Raw genomic sequence first — 17,392 nt, forward strand, 5'->3', positions numbered from 1 at the left:
TGAATCTTTGTTGGGTTCTTGAGGCCATGTTTTCTCATGGTCATTCCCTTGCCCTTCTCTTTTATGCTTTATTAGGGTTTTTAAAAATTATAAAAATAATAAATGCTTGTTGTAAAATTGAAATAATATCAAGGCACATAAAGAAAAAAAAATTGTATCTCTCTACCTCCTCCTTCCCAAGGGAGCCAGTAGCGGTGGTTTGCTAGGGCTCTGCCACAGTTTTTCTATTTTCATCATCAACAATATACACATGCATGTCTTCATATATATATACACACACATATCTTTCCCTTTTTTAGAAATAAAAATGGTATCATGCCATTTATTCTACCTTTCGACTAGCTCCTTCCCTTAACACATCAGGTGTATCTTTCCAAGTATGTATACACAGTTTATTTTAATAGCTGCAAAATATTCCATGGAATAACTACAGCATGCTTGATGCAACCATTCAAGTTTGTTGTCTCACTTTTTAGTCCATGCAGCACAGCCTGTAATGAGCATCTTTTTATGTATATCGTGGTCTGTGCTTTTATTTTTATAGGAGGACTTTCTAGAAGCAAAATTGTGGGGCCAGAAGATACACTAAATACTGCCAACCCCCCCCCCCCCACAACTCAAATTACTAATTTCCCCCACACTCTTGCTAGCACTAGATATTACCAATATTTTTCCATTTTTGCCAGCCTGATGGTTGAAATGTCATCACATTGTTTTAGTCTGCATTCCCCTGACAACTTGTTAAATGGATCATCTTTTCCTGTGTACACTCCATTTACATTTTCTTTTTCTGAGCTACATACCCCAAATGTCCCACAGGCCATTTATTTAGTAATAAATTTGAAATCTTACCCAAACCTAACCAAAAATAATACATTTTAATTGGTTTTACCATTTCAAATAATTCATTAGAGAGAAGCACACTCTGGGTAAAATACTGTGCTTCCTCTCTACCCTACACAGTCCTCACTGCTCAGCAAGGGACTGAGGTGGGGACGGTTTCTCTCCAGGACCCCCAGCTGCGACTGGGGAGTGCATCACCTCATCTCTCAGATGCTCTGGGTCTTCAAGGGAGAGGAAGAAGCCCAGCCATAAATGTAGGTGTTTGCATCTGCTGCAGAAGGTAGAGACAGGGACTTAGCATCCTCCAGGGGTAAGGAACTCCCCCAATGTGCCTTATCAGCCCTGATCCAAAGCTCCCCAAACTCCCTCTGCTCCCCACTCTCCCAAAACAAGACAGCCCATCATTGTCCCAGCTGATTTGGGATGGGTCATACTGGCTCCACTTTCCCAAGAATGAACTCTGATCCCTACACCCCAGAAGCCTTTGAAAACCAGGGATGGAACACTGGGGTTCTCTGGGTCCCCACTCCTCCCCCTCCATGCATCATTTCAGGGATGCATCTTCATGCATCACTGGTTTTATGTTTTTAACTAGTTAGGAAAAAATTCTACATAAATAATGGTAGTCGGCATAGAAAAATGTGCCTCGGAGGGATGGCCAACCTCTATAAAATTGCCCACCTCTTCCCCTTACCTTCCACATCACTTTTCCCCTCGCCATAGTAGACCAGACCAATTATTTACATATTAGTTTTACTTAATGTCGTTGGTCTCCTTCTATTAGAATTTAAGTTTCACGACAGGAGGGATTTTTGTATGATTCATTAACTCTTGTGTCTCCAGTACTTAAATGGTGCCTTATTTGATCAATGCTGAGTAAACTGTTGAATGAATAAACGACTGAGTGAGTGGATAGTGTGTTCAGAGAGAAGGGGAAGGAACCAGAAGACCCGTGTTGCCAAGGATGTTGAAAATCCTAATCATGGCTGGTTCCTAACCTCGGTTTCTATGATAGAAACTCTTGCAAGAGAGTGGGTGAAAAGGCTTCCCAACCATGTGGTTACATTTCCTTTAAACAGAACTGTTTTCAAAGTAGTTGATACGAAATGAGGCTCTGGTGCTTTTCTAGTTTCCATTTACCCATATCATTCATGGCTGAGGTTGAGCCCTGCCCACTTGAGATCGGGCGTAGAGAGGCTTAGGCTGAGAAGGCGTATTTGGGGGTTAGATATGGGCAGCAAAGAATGTTGATAGCCCTTGAATGGTTGGACAACCTCTCGAGAATGTTTGGAACTGCTGAGAAAGCATTCTCTTCATAGAAATTAAGTCCCTCTAATACTTTTTTTCATGGTAATATTTAAAATTCTGGTGATAATTTCATGCAAAGTACAAGCTATAGTGAGTGGATGATGGAGTCCCAGTTTTTCATCCATATGTCATGGATGGGGCTCTACCTTAAAGCTCCCTAGTTGCAATGATTGGTGCAGAATTTAGAAATGAGCCCATGACTTTAAAAAGGTCCAGGCAGAGAGAATCCCAGGATTTGCTCGCTGGCAAGAGCCTCTCTTTTCTTTGAGCCTTGTTTGAAAGGATATATGCTGAACCATTACATCCATGTTGCCACCATGAGGACAGAGTTTGGTTGAGAACAAGCCAGTACTTTACTTGTTCAGTTTCTGGAAATCCATGTTTCTCTGGGGTTCTTTGTAACTCACTTAAATGCTGCTTCTCAGTCTCTCAAGTGAGTTTTGATCTGAAAAGTACAAATTGACAGACCCCAGGGCTTGGCTTGGGACTCCTTCTAAGCCCCCCTCTCTTATTCTTACTCTCATCCCTGGCATAATTTCCTCCTCTGGATTCTTCTCGCTGCCACAATACCTGCAAAATACTCATAATAGGCTACTTAGCACAGCGGACTGCAGCCTGTGATGCCCATGTCTAACTCTCTCACCAAATCAAGACTCATTAAGAATAGTGATTATGCCTCATTGATCTCTGTACTGCCAACATTTAATGAGAGCCTTGAACATAGTAGGGGTTCAAAAGTCATAGGAATGAGTGAACGAGGCATCTTCCATTCCATGGAGCAAAAGTTTTGACAAGTTTGTCAGAATGAAAAGAGGCACGATCAGCATTTTGAGGACAAAAGTAATAGGAGATGTTTTAAGGAAAATGATTTTTACTATTAAACTGGTTAATTTGTGGCAGAAGGGCACATTGAGGCACATGATACAGGTTTGCTTTTTCTATATTTTTCTAGTATATGTTGGATCTTACAGACAGTGATCAGTTTCCTTTAGTCACTTGTAGTTTTCCACCTGACAGCTTTTAAATGAGCTAACAGAAGACTATTTTATCCATTTCAGAGCAATTTTTTTTTAGAGTCTGGGTCCAATCTGGGAAAGATTGAGTTTATCACTTAATTCAAGCAGCTTCTGTTCCTAAAGCTTGAAACCGGTTTATTTCTTGATGGTGCTTAATCTATTTTATGGCTTTTCTGCTTTTGCTAGAACCAAGCTTCCTAAATTCTGACACACTGTGTGACCTTCAGAAATATATTGCCTGTGAACACCTGGTTAAATGCATGGTCTGATGTGAGGTTTTCACCAGATCAGTCTCCAGCTGGTTAACGATACAAGTGTGTATCATTATCATAGAGTGTGATGGCTTACAGAGCACTGAGTACATCATTGTGCTAATCCTGAAAATAAAAGTAACCCCAGGGTACAGCACAAGCATCTTCCACATTGTTAGCCTGCTGTTGCGAGAGTCCATCATCAGGCCCTCTACTGTCAACCCTCCTAACTCAAAGTCCAGCACGTCTTAGGCACTCAACAAGCATCTATTGAATAAGTGACCGAATGAGTTTACAAATCCATCTCTCACTAGTCCTTGACATGTCTTCTTCCCTCAGATTGGCCCATTTTTTTTAAAGCCCCCTCTAGAGGACATGCTTATTCTGCTTTCATGATCTGGCATATGCTGTTTCATCCATCTGGGATGCCCTCTACATTTCTCCATTTCCAGCCCAATTCCATATTTTCTTCATCCCCTGTGGTCTCCAGATTCTTCTGTGGCTACAGTAGCTCACAATGACTATTCCCTATCAGTTAATTTCCCTGTGTTATCAACAACTAGCTATAAATATATATTGAAATTTCATATGTTCCTGATTTCGTGGATATTGCAGTTGCCCCTTGAACCACTGGGGTTGTGGGGTGGGTTAAGAGCGCCACATCTCCTGCACAGTGGAAAACCCACCTCTTATATTTTAGTTGGCCTGCGTATTTGTGGTTCCTCCAGAACTGCAGTTCCTCTGTGGGCACGGTTTCACACCTGCAGATTCAACCAATCATGGGTCTCATAGCACTGCAGTATTTACGACTGAAAAAAATCCACTTATAGATGGACCAACCCAGTTCAAACCCGTGTTTTTCAAGGGTCAACTGCACTTCCAGTTCTGCTGATCTGGCCTAATATCACTTTCCAAGTGTTTCTATGTACTTGAGCTCTTCAAATTTTTTATTTAACCAACAACAATTGATTTGTTTTACTTGTTATGTGTCAGGCTCTATTTTAAAGGTTAATCAGATGAAAATACTATTTAGCTGGGGGTGTACAAAACAATAAATAAAGAAGTAAATATAAAGGCAACCTATGGACTGGGAGAAAACATTTGTAAGGCACATATCTGATAAGGGGTTAATTACCAAAATACGTAAAGAACTTACACAACTCAATAGCAAAAAACCCCCAAATATTTAGATTAAAAATGGGCAAAGAAGTTGAATAGGTATTTCTCCAAAGAAGGCATGCAAATGGCCAATAGGTACATGAAAAGACACTCAACATCACCAGTCATCGGGAAATGGAAATCAAAATCACAATGAGATATCACCTCTTACCTGTTAGGATGGCTATTACCAAAAAAACAAAAGATAATAAGTGCTGGTGAGGATGTGGAGAAATTGAAAGGTTTGTACCATATTGGTAGAATGCAAAATGGTGTGACTGCTGTGGAAAACAGTATGGAAGCTCCTCAAAAAATTAAAAATAGAACTATCATGTGATGTAGCAATCCCATTTCTGGGTATATATACAAAAGGACTTAAACATTTTTTGTTATTGTTGTTGTTGTTGAAGCATAGTTGATTTACAATGTTGTGTTAGTTTCAGGTATACAGCAAAGCGATTCAGTTATACATACATTATCTATTCTTTTTCAGATTATTTTTTATTATAGCCTATTACACGATATTGACTATAGTTCCCTGTGCTGTATAGTAGGTCTTTGACAAAAGGACTTAAATCATGATCTCAGAGAGGTAGCACACCTGTGTTCACTGAAGCATTAGTCATAATAGCCAAGATATGGAAACAATGTAAATGTCTATTGACAGATAAATGAATAAAGAAAATATAGTAATATAGTATATACATACAATGGAACATTATTCATCCATGAGAAGGAAGGAAATCCCACCATATGCAACTACATAAATGATCTGGAGGACATTGTGCTAAATGAAATAAGCCAATCACAGAAGGACAAAAACTGCATGATTCCACTCAAGTGAGATATCTAAAATAGTCAAATTCATAGAAGTAGAAAGTCGAATGGTGCGTGCCAGGGTCTGGGTGTGGGGTGGGTGGGGTGGCACAGAAAAGGGAGTTGCTGTTCCATGGGTGTAAAGTTTCAGGTATGAAAGATGAATAAATTCTGGAGATCCACTGTACAACAACGTGCCTATGGTTAACTGTATTACACTCTGCTCTAGAAATTTGTTGAGGGTAGATCTCAAGTCAAACATTCTTACCATAAAAATAGTAAATAGAAAGTATGTTGATGACCAGTGTTAAGAAGAACTATCAAGCCTGGAGGGGGATCAGCAACCTGGTAGGGCAGGGGACGGTTCACTTTTTAAAGGGTGCGGTCAGCAAAAGGCTCACCGATGAGGTAGCATTTTTGCACAGACCTGAAGGATCCTGACAATGACTGAGAGATAGCAAAGGCATTACTGATTTTGTGTTTTAGTGGCTACAGAAACTGAGGCTTGGGGAGGTTAAATATTTTCAGTATAATATCACATAATTATTATGAAACAGACTAAAACCATAACCTACACAACTTTACACTTCTCTGAGTAGCCTTTTGTTTCTTTCTTTCTCTCATTTTAGTTATCTGATGACTTTTAATAAATGGCAGAAACAATTTCTTAACTCTGGAAAACTATGTTCTCTTGATTGACCAAGCTATTTTAAAAAATAGATGTTGTGAATATATTTTCTGAATTGAAAATTGAGCAAAAAATTCTGAAAAGTTTCTTAAGTGCTTAGAGGAACAATGGACCAGGTAATTGAAGTTGACATCAAATCAAGATTATGTGATCTCCATAACAATTCAGATCCTTTGGACCTGACAGCAAGCATTAAACACTAACTTGGATGTACCTTGCTCCTAAGAAAAAAGCAAGTATGTGACTAAAACCAGAATTTCTCTCTCTGTTCCATGGAATATTAGCATTTCCTCAACATAGTAGTTTTTCTTAAACTTACAAATAACTGTTTTTTAGTTTAACAAGTTTGGGGAAATAATGCAAACTATATTTCTACCTGGGGAATTACTGTACACGTTGGAATATTAAAGGCTTGGAGAAGTTCTGCATGAAAATAACTCTTTAACTTTATTTGATCTGTTTCCAGAAGTTGTTTGATCCAAGAATGTGCTAGCCTTATCACTTAGTGACATCTTGTGTCATTCTTTCACAGAAAATAGTTTTGGAAATGCTGACCCACATAAATGATAACCTTTAGATGAAGCAGAGCTAGAACAAATTTAGTACTTCTGATCTAACTCTAGATGTCACTCAAGGAAAACAAGATAAGGATTAAAACTGCTTTGCCTTGCTTCTTGAAATAAGAGATGGAAGTCAATTTGTTCCCTGGTTACTTTACATTAAGAAGAGTGTGCCGTTCACAATTCAAACTCTCCTCTCTTTGGATCTCTTTACTCAGAATATAAATATGTAGAAATCTCTCTTCTTACAAAAAGAAATCTTGCCTCAGGTTCAATCTCTAGCCACAGCCTGATTGTTTTTTTTCCACTTAGAGCTAATTTTACTGTAAGAGAAGTCTATGCCTGTCTTCTGCTTCCTCAATAGCCATTCACCACTCACATTACTACTAATCACCTATCCATCCATCCAGCCACCCAACCAGCCATCCAACCAACAAATAGTTATTTGTATCAGGCACAGTTATGGGTACAGGGAACAAAACAAAATCTCTACTCTTATGGGACTTACATTCTTTTAATGAGAAATAGGTAACATATAAGCAAACACAAGTGTATGGTAAGTTGAATGAAGAGACCTATAGAGTAAAAATAAAGCAAGGTAGAAGAGGGTGTGGGAAAAGATGAGGGTAGAGGTTGGTCAATGTCTTTGACATAATGAATGGTTCAGTCAACACAGGACCAATGAAATTAACCTGACCATGGAGATTTAATCAGAGGGAATCTGCTCATTTTGAGGCTCACAAATTTTGATCAATAATTGAAGGAAGGAGTACTCTCTCTTGCTCATGTGACTGAGAAAGATTGTAACACCAGTTAGTATTGTTGGCATCTTATTTACATGAAAAAATTTAGCCTAAGACTGAAGCCAATATAAAGAGACCAATGTTTAGAGAATCACAAAGAAGTAGGGCTGGATTATAAATTAAACTATGCCCCCAAACTGCCCAATGTTTCAGTCAGGTGGTATAATTAATCATTGTTTTAGGCCAATTTGAACAGAAATTTTTGGGTTACTTGCAACCAGAATCCTCCTAACTCTACAGTTTAGATTTCCACCCACACAGACGTGGGAACATGGGCTCAGGTACAACTGTTAGGATTCTCAGTTGTTCATAGAGATTCATTTTTTGGTCCCTATTTCCACATTATTGCTCCCCATCCCTTTTTTTTTTTTGACAGCGATGATGTCCCATCAATGTCCAGGTTCTGGGACCAGGTTTTAAAGGCCCTCCAGCTGCCCAAGACTATTTTTGGCTCAGTTGCTGGGGCCCCAGTAGCTGTAGACCCCAGGCTACACAAGTCCAAGGAGACAGCTTTTAAAGTCTGAATGGGCTATGAGAGCTGGTTGTGGGGTCACTCAAGCACATTTGGGCAAATTTTTCCAGAGAGCACACACATCATCTTTGTAGCACTCCAGAGTCCTCTGGAGCAGCGAATGATCTGGATTCCCAGCCAGGCAATGCTTCTTATAAGCACTATCTGCTGCCTACACTGGCTCCTCTTGGCTAGCATCTTCCGTGTCTGGATCGTCAGGGAGAACTTTTCAAAGTGCAAATACTCTCATGACATCCACTTTTGTCACCCTTCAAAACCCGTCAGTGGTTTTTTATTGCCCCAAACATAGTAAGGCACCTCCATGAAATGACCTCCGGCAGGGCTGGCACTAGGGTGAGGCCGTGGGGCACCTGGTGTGCACATTTGAAGGAGGCACTCAGTCTCAGCATTGTGCAAATGGTACTTGCCTGACCCTGAGAGGGAGGGTCTCCTTGCATCTCCCACCCTAGTCACCCTACTCTCCCCACCTTCATGCTGGCCCTGGCTTCCAGGGTATCCTGTGTCCTCCTTCAGCCTCATCTCTCAACACCCACCTACTAACTGTCCTTCCTCTTTGAGATCTAGAGCCCTTGTCTTTGAATTCCCTCTTGTTGGGAACATTTGCAAGGGTCAGAGTTGAAACATAGAACCTGGGCTTCAGCAGATCAGACTGGATGCCTAACCGTGCAGAATGGAGGGCGGCTTGAAAACCACCAGAGCGGCTTTCTTGGTGTGTGCGAGCCTCAGCCCTGGGAGCCTACACATTCTGTCCCCTCCCTGTGGGACATGGTTTTTTTCCTTCTTTGAACATTAAAAGAAAATCCTTCCGGGGTATGTATTATAGGCTGGGCACTATTTTGAACACTTTATAAATATTAACTTATATCATTTACATAATAATACTATTGTTATAAATGGTTTAAGTGAAGTAGACAAGATCACGTAGCGGCTGACCAGCAGCCGATATTAGCATCTGGACATTCCAGCTCCAGGGTCCATGCTTTTAGGTACCCAAGCCTTTGCAGCTACTCCCAGTTTGATTCAATTCGTCGGTTATATGCTCTTAAGCAACAGTTTTCTTTCCTTCCTAGAATTGTATTACTAGCATACAGAAGACATTCTGTAAATACTATATTGAGGCGGGAAACCCTATAAGACCGGCAGGACCCTAAGCAGGGCCGCTGCTCTCCTCCCAGCACTGTCCGGTTCTCTGGCCCAGAGGCTTTATCTCACTTTTTGCCTCTAAAGCGGCTAACTTACACCTAAAATTCTATTGGTTCCCTGAGCTGACTTCTGATTGGTTATTATTCTCACTCCTGATTGGTTATTACTCTCACTTCTGATTGGTCCACTTCCCTAACTACTGATTGGTCCATTTTTAGTACTTCATTTGCATGGAGCTCACTTCTGATTGGTCTATTTCTACAAAGCTTGTTCCTGGTTGGTCAACTTCTATTGTACTTTATTTGCATATGATGTTGCAAAGTGTAAAACTGGCAGCCTATAAAAGGCCTGTGTAAAGCTACCGATAGGGTTCAGAGTTTGAGATGTTGCGTGCTTTAGGGTCGCTCGCATAATAAACCTGAGTTCTCCAACTTTTCTGACTTTCTCTCCCAGATAACAGGTTGCTGTCACAACTGAGCTGTAGGGTCGGGCTGTAACACCTTTTTCCGCAACATTTCCAGAGGCCCCAGCAAGATTCAAACCACGCCGGCCCCTTGAGGTGCCGGGAAGGCGGAGCAACCGCCTGGAGGTCGGGAGCTCCAAAGCAAAGCAAACGAGGAGGTGCGCCACCCGACAATACTCCGGGTCCTTCTTCGCGGAGGTGATTCAGTTCTCCCGGCAGCTGTGCCCCAACCGGACTCAGTGGAGGGACGGACCAACTCAGCAAGCAACACGGCCAAATAAGGTAGGAGCCCCGGGAAGCGCCCAGAGGTAGGTTAGGATAATCAGGTTCTGTCCAAGCGGACAGAAGAGGAGACTGATATCTCCTCCAGGCTCCCCGCCTGAGGGTAGTCCGGACAGGGATATCAGGTTATGCTCCTCGCCCGACGGTAGTCTGACGGGGGGATCTGGTTATGCTGCTGTAATACCGAGCTGTAACACAGTTTTCCGCAACAATATAAATTTTGGCTGAATTACATTTAGCAGTACATTTGATTACTATTTGTACTCTCCCTCCCCAGAGTATAAGCTTCTTGACAGCTGGAACTTCGCTCATGGTTGTATCCTTAGCCTGGGCACAGTGTCTGGGACTTGGTAGATTCTCAGCTTTTTGGGCATTGATTAATGAATACAAAATATGGGAGGATTTCCTGGAGCAGGGGCTCCTCTGTCACCTCTTGGTCTCCTTCTGGAGTAGGCATTATCTGACCACCTGAAACTTAGAAGATGTTAAGGTCCAAAAAATGGCTGAAAGAATGCAGTCTGCCTCACCCGGCCTTACTGGGGTTGTGGAGTTGGTCTTGATTAGACTTGATGATCTGAGCACAGGCTTGACAAAGGCATTTTCTTTCCTCAGAGTTGCTCTTGGTGATCAGTATTTTTCCTCCTCCCAAGATGTCGGTGGCCTCTACTGGAGTAGCTTTTTTGGGAATTTTTTTTCTTAGATGGTTGCAGGAGCCAGGAGGCTGCTGAGATGGTGGGAAAGAGACAAGAATGTTAACCTTCTAGGTAAGTCCTTTGTCCTTCAAGAAGCCGTGTTACCAGAAAGGCCAAAATAGAAACATAAAACAACGAAAAGGGAAATCTGCATATTTTCACAAGTAACTAGATATTTTTATTTGTTCTCGGGACTCCTAATTCAAAATTTCCAGCACCTTATCTTGTGCTCTATTAATAATCTGGCTGGAAGAATGTGACTCATGGATTCCACCACTGTGTCCTCAAATACAAAACCTAAGAAATAATAAATATTCCCAAAGAAGAACTTCTCCGCCCTTAATTGGAACAGCAGCAATGCACGAAAGCATAACTGTAAAAAACTTTTCAGATTTGTACAAAGGAATTGAATATGTAAATAAATATGCTCCAGTCAGAAGAGAGGTAGTTAATTGATCTTACATTGATGACCAATTTTTTAAATACAAAAATAATAGGCAACACCATAAAGAATAGACCAATGGGTGTTTTTATATCAAATTAAAGAATTATACTTGAAAAGTAACTTTTAGCAAATTAAAAAGACAAAAAAAAGTTGGAAAAAGACTTAAAAATTATGACAAAGTTTAATATCATTAATACATAGATCTCATCAATAAATTGGTATAGAAAGTGGTGTAGATAAATGATAGGAGAATTTTCTTTTTGAAAAACAGCAGGTAGGGATGTCTTATCAGTTTTTATGGTCACCAAAATTCCATGTAACTAACATCCACCAAAGCTCAGCATCGTACAAGAGAACTGTTTTGGCTCCTTTGTCTGCATGCCTTTTGGGGGTCCATTTGCCAAGGTTTGAATTATCTAGGTGATATTGCTGATCTTGGCTTGGCTCTCTGAAGATTTAAACGGTTGGGTGTAAAAATGTAAGGTCTCTTAAGGTCTAAGCTCCTAACGTCTAGGCTCAGAACTAACAAATTGGCAGGTCCTCCCTATTTGACCAACGCAAGTCAAATTCAAAGATAAGTGGCAGGGACATATTTCTGTCCCTTTAGTGGAACTGTTAAGTCCCATGACAAAGGGTGTTGATGAAAGGTAGGGTGAAGATTTAGGGCCAGTGATGTAATCTACAATAAGTAATGGCTTGGAAGCTGCTTCTGAGAAGTGATCTGTGAATTAGGAGTAGGTATCAATGACTTGCCTCCATCTGCAAGGGCTGCAGGAGCAGTGTGTTGGAGGAGGGTAGTGGAGAACACAGACGGAATGAGGGGCTTGCATTTTGAGTAGCAATCAAATCTGATACGGATACCAAGCATCAGCTTACTATATGGTTTGAAAAAAAATCTTTAGTGCAACATTGCTTTGAAGTTACTGGAATATCAGTGGACACTTGTTTTGAGGCCACCAGAAACTTCTTGATCAGGTGAATCAGGGATGGTGTAGGTTAATTTTCCAGAGCCTTTTCTTATGTGAAAATAGTAGTAGCTTTCAAAGGAAAAGGAGTGGGTCTCTTTGGACTGAGTTTTACAGCCTATATCACTGTGGCTTATCTGGGAATTTTCAGTGGCAGAGCCCTGGGTCCTCACACCATGGGCTGCTGATGTGACTGAAACCTTCCTCAATTGAGAAAACAAAGACAAGTTCATCGATGAAGAGGGTGAAAGGAATCATTTTACTGAGCTTTGATCTTTGAAGTTCCGTATGAGGATTAATGTGGCCTGTGAAAACCCCCGAATCTCAGTGTCTTAAAACAGTGCCTGGTTCTTGGATCTCTGGGTCAGCGGGGGTTGTGCTACAGGCTTCAGGCTGTTGGTCTAGTTTCAGGTACGCTCTGCACCCCTTTCATTCTGCAGCTAGGGCACGTCTTTCTCATGGCAGGTGGCGGAGGTGCAAGAGGCCAAGCCAAATCACGCAGCGTACTTTCAAGTCTTCATTTGTATAATGTCTGTTAATATTCCTTTGGCCAAATTCAGTTAGATGGCCAATCCCAAGATCACTGGGGCAGGAAAAGAAACTGTCTAAACTAGTAGTCGTTCTCTGGCAAAGAGGCATGAATGGATTGTTTCAGTAAAACGATAAAGTGAGGAATTGCCAAAATAATCTAATCTACTTCAAGGGCCTCACTGAGCTGCTAGAGTTTATATCCACTTTCATACTATCTGATGGGACTGGCCCATGTTGTGTAATCCTTTGGTGACTCAGGTGAGAGTTTTAACTTTTGATTTATTGTGTCAGCACCATCTGTCAACCGTGCTAAGATTGTCCTGTCTGACATAAATGTGCCAGGGTTGCCCAACCAGCTTGTGATCTTGGGAAAGACATTCTTAGAACAAGAAGCCAGGGAATTATTAATTTATCAAGACGGCCATTCTTCATCACCCTCAAGTCAGGAATTCGGGTCCCAGGTGAGAAGACATCCTCAGTTTTGGAACTGAGACCAGTCTTCTGGGAATAAGTCAGTAAAAAGCTTTTGTTGTGGTTCACCTTCCCCTAAATCTCACCCAGTAGTATTTGTAAGGATAAAAAGAACAGAAATAATTGTTATGTGAATGTGTTGATATTTTCTTTTTTTTTTTAAATAATTATATGAGTAGTACGTGTTTGTACTTTCTGTTGCTGCTTCCTATCCTGATGTACCAGTTTACTTTGAGGGGTTTGGGTGTCTATAAATCTTGATCTCTTAGAGACCCACAATTTCATGCACCTCTAAGAAGAGCAAGGACTGGGGAGAGAGAAGTGATGTGAGTTCCGTGGTGCTCTGCCTCCTGTAGCACCTCTTGAATCAGTGCAGTGAAGGGGCTAGTAGTTAATGTATTTAGATACTATCTAGTGCTCAAATCACCATTTGATGGCCCCAACACTCTGGAAATTCTGGATTTCACTAGACAACATTTATTTCTGAGGTTATGCTCCACTTCTGACTGGGTGTTTCAGTTTGAAGCAGGACTCAGCTGATTAGCTAACTCAAGGTCTCCGATACTGGCTCTTATTCCTGGTTGTTCCTTTTTCACTACACCGTTTATTTATTCAATATATATTTATTGAGTGCTCATTGCAAGCTACATCCCATTCTAATACTGAGGAATAGCCATGAAAAGAGACGGTATCTCTGCCTTTAAGATGCTTACAATCTAATGGGGAAGCAGAAAACACACCTACACAACAACAATGACAACAGCAACAACAGCAGAATCTAATTTCAGAATGTGATGAGTGCTATGAAGGAAATTACCAGGGTAATAAGATTAAAAAAAATTAGCTGGGGATGGTGGGTGGATATGCAGAAGGTTACTTTATCTCAGGTGCTCAGGGCAGGTTTGTGAGATGAGATGACATTGATATTTAAGCTGAGACTTGAAAGATCAAAGTTGAGCCAGCTATGTGAGTTGCTGGAGAAAGCTTTTGAGGCAGAGGAAACGGCAAGTGCAAAGATCTCGGAGTATTTAAGAAACAAAAGGGGTCGGGGTGGCCGGAGTGTACTAAGCAGTGAGAATGGGATAAGATGGGGTAAAAGAAGCAGCGTGCAGGAACTAGACCCTGTAGGACTAGGAGGACAGGGCAAGGAGCTTGAGTTTTATTCCGTGAGTAAAAGGACATCTTGGAAGTGTTTTCTAATAATTTCAACTCTTTATTATAAAATCTTGAAACTTACAAAAAAGTAGAGAGGCGATTGTTTAAAAAGAAAACAAAACAGACAAACCCTAAATACACTCAGCATTCAGCTTAAAAAATTCTCAACTTCTGGCAATTTTGGTTCACCTGTACCTCCTACTTCTCCGCCCCAGATTATTTTAAAAGAAGTTCCAGATAGCATAGTTTGATACATAAATGCTTCAGCATGTCTAAGAAATAAGGACTCAGAAAAAAAAACTGCAATATCATCATGACATAAAAAATTGACAATAATTTATTAATACCAAAATTGAACATCTCACAAATGTCTTTTTAGAGTTGGTTTATTTGAACCAGAATACAAAACAAATGGACAGATGTAGTTCTTAGATTTCTAAAAGTACCCAAACTTTTACTCTCTCTCAACCTTAACATTTGTTGAAGAAAGCAGATTACTTGTCCTATAAAATTTTCCAGCTTTGCATTTTGCTGCTGGTATCCCAATGGTGACATTTAACATGTCTCTCTCATCCTGAGAATTTCCTGTAAACTGGTTAATAGATGGAGGGGCATGATCTGATTCAGTTGTAATTTTTTGGCGAGAACTCTTCACAGTGGTGCTGTGAACTGCCTATTGCGTCAATTCAGAGAGTGCGTAATGCCCGGTTGTTTCTCTTTTCTTGATGTTAAGATAGATCGGTGGTTTCAGGTGTTGTTAGCCAGATAAAATCACTATAATCAGGAGTGGCAAGGCATGATTTGTACTGTAAAGAGCTCTCTGGCTATTGTGTGCCCCACCCCCCAAAGTCATGAGCAGGGATGGTAAAAAAAAAATATTTAACAAACTGTATGGCACGAGTTTTGATAAACCATAGTGGACAGTGGACTTAGTCATTGATTCTCAGCCTCATTGTAGGAGTGGGGGCTCGGGAAACAATTGAAGGGCACTTGTAGTGGTGCATGTGAGGGATGGTGGCAACTTAGACCAGGAAGGAGGTAGCAGAGTTGCAGAGAATGATTCAATGAGGTTCTCAATACTTAGAGCTATCATTTCTGCCTAGGAACCATGTATTGCGGGACTCCTAATTTGAAGCCCATCCAACTTACTGTTACTGGGTTCTCCTATTGTAGCCCTAGAACAAAGCCTGGTTCTAGAAACAAAGATGTTAGCTCTGAGTAGGAAAACTGAAGAATCGGTGAACCATTGGCGACGAATAATATCTATTGGGTTTCTTTCCAAAGAAAAAAGAAAAACATTTAAGAAAACAAAACATTAATAGGGTATGTGTTGTTTTGAATAAAAAAATTTAATAAATGTATAGACACGGACTTTTATGTTTACTATTTGTATTACTAAAACAAAGTGAATAGTATAAGTGTAAAATTCACTAATGATACATCTAAAGTTGCTGCTTCCTGCTTAACTCATCTCTTAAAAAAAAGTGTGTGTCACCACAGTTACTTGCCTTTAACCACAAGTGAAGAACTAAGTTTTATTTCCTAGACAAAAATGTAAGAGCCAACATTATTCACTTTTCTTCTCTTTAGGTGTAACATCTTGGGAATGACCAATGACACTTTCCTACTGAGAAAGAAGACTTTTCATGGTAGTAGTAACCACAGGTTCGGTTGATTAGTCACATTACTGCATTAGTAAAATTTTTTGTTCTCTACTCCACATAAGGAAAATGCTGAATGCAAAACCACAACCTCAGCTGTCGGTGGAAATGATAGTTAATGGCACCTTGCTGCTGCATCAGTGGGCCAATTCTTGGTAGAGAAGATTACCTTGAATGTGGTTTCCAAATCAATGGATAAGAGTGAACTGTGGCAAAATTTATATAATCCAATTGCTTATCATATTTGAAGTAAAGATTTTTTTTTGGTAAGAGAACTCTGGTTATAAGTTACATAAAAACATATACATTATGTAAATACATACATATATACATATGTGTGTGTATGTATGTCTGTGTATAAATAACTCAAAAAAATCCCTGGGTGTAGAATCAATTGTGCTTTCTAAAAGTTGCAAAAGCAGCTCTAAGTTATGACAGGAACAATTTGGGGCCTCAAAGTATAAATATAGAAATCTGATGGCCTATATGAGAGAGTTAAGGTCATCAAAATAGCCAAGACAAGTCCTAAGAAATAATAGCTTTTAGTCAGCCTTCAAGAAAATATAGATTTGTCAAATAATTTATCAAATTTCACAAACACCACTGAAACAAATGTTTTATCATAATATGTTTTCTGCTGACTATTTCTACCCTGTAAAGTATAATTTCTAAAAATCTTAGGATAGTATTTTTTTTCCTCCCTCAAAGAAAGAGCTTTTAGGCATATAATCCACTTGGATTGATAAATCTTTATCAATAGTTTTTCAAAGAATATTCTGCAACAGTATTATAATGGTAAGTCTTATAATTGTTTTAAATGCATCATGTAACAAGACATTTTACTTCAGAGATTGTAGCTGGTGATTAACATTCAAATGTATAAGAAAAATCAATTACTTCTATTGTGTAACGAGGACTTATTATTGCATCACTGCTGCAGCTCCCAATAACAATGCTGCCAACAGAAATTTTAGGTAGATTATAATAAACATTTTTAAAAAAGTTTTGCCTATTTCCCACTAGACAATTTCCCAAGTAAGAAATCAATTTTTTAAGTGGTTCATCATTTTCTTTTTGGATAATGATTTTTGAGGCCAGCTTTCCAAGATATATTACATAGGTCCCTACTTATCATGGATTCATTCTACTTCTCTGCACTCCAGTTTCCTGCTCGCTGAAATGAAGACATTCAGTTCAGAGACTACAAAGCTCCCTCTGAGCTCTAGCTCTCCTGCAAGCATGTGTCATATTCACTTCTCCCTGTGTCTGTCCTTACAGGGTTTCTCTTTTTCAGGAGACCTTCCTCCTATGGCTCCATCTATAGGTATTAAAGGAGACATGTTTTCCCCAGGTGATCCAGAAGGAGCCTGGAGCTCCCGTTCTTCTGGGAAATAAGACCACTGCTCCCTCGACCATTGGCAGGAGTGGAAAGAGGACTGACCCATCTCTGTTCTTGGTAGGATCTTCCACATTCATGGCCTCCCCACCACTCTGGACTCCGAGACCACCAGGGATAAACCCCTGGTTCTCTTTATCCCTCTTTAAGACAGATGATACACGAAGCCCAGATTCCCAGGTCACCTCTCATCTTAACAATGGCTCTGTACTT

The 17,392-nt window shown here is 40.2% G+C and overlaps 1 long non-coding RNA gene across 1 annotated transcript; it reads left to right on the forward strand.

The window, feature by feature from the left end:
* The first annotated feature begins 9,539 nt into the window (after nt 1–9,539).
* On the forward strand, nt 9,540–15,734 carry LOC116156389 (uncharacterized). Its single transcript, XR_010383051.1, has 3 exons — nt 9,540–9,863; nt 10,564–10,627; nt 15,713–15,734. It is a non-coding gene; the product is annotated as an uncharacterized LOC116156389 (long non-coding RNA).
* Nucleotides 15,735–17,392: the final 1,658 nt, after the last annotated feature.

This window comes from Camelus dromedarius, chromosome 11, assembly GCF_036321535.1.
Source record: "Camelus dromedarius isolate mCamDro1 chromosome 11, mCamDro1.pat, whole genome shotgun sequence".
NCBI lineage: Eukaryota > Metazoa > Chordata > Mammalia > Artiodactyla > Camelidae > Camelus > Camelus dromedarius.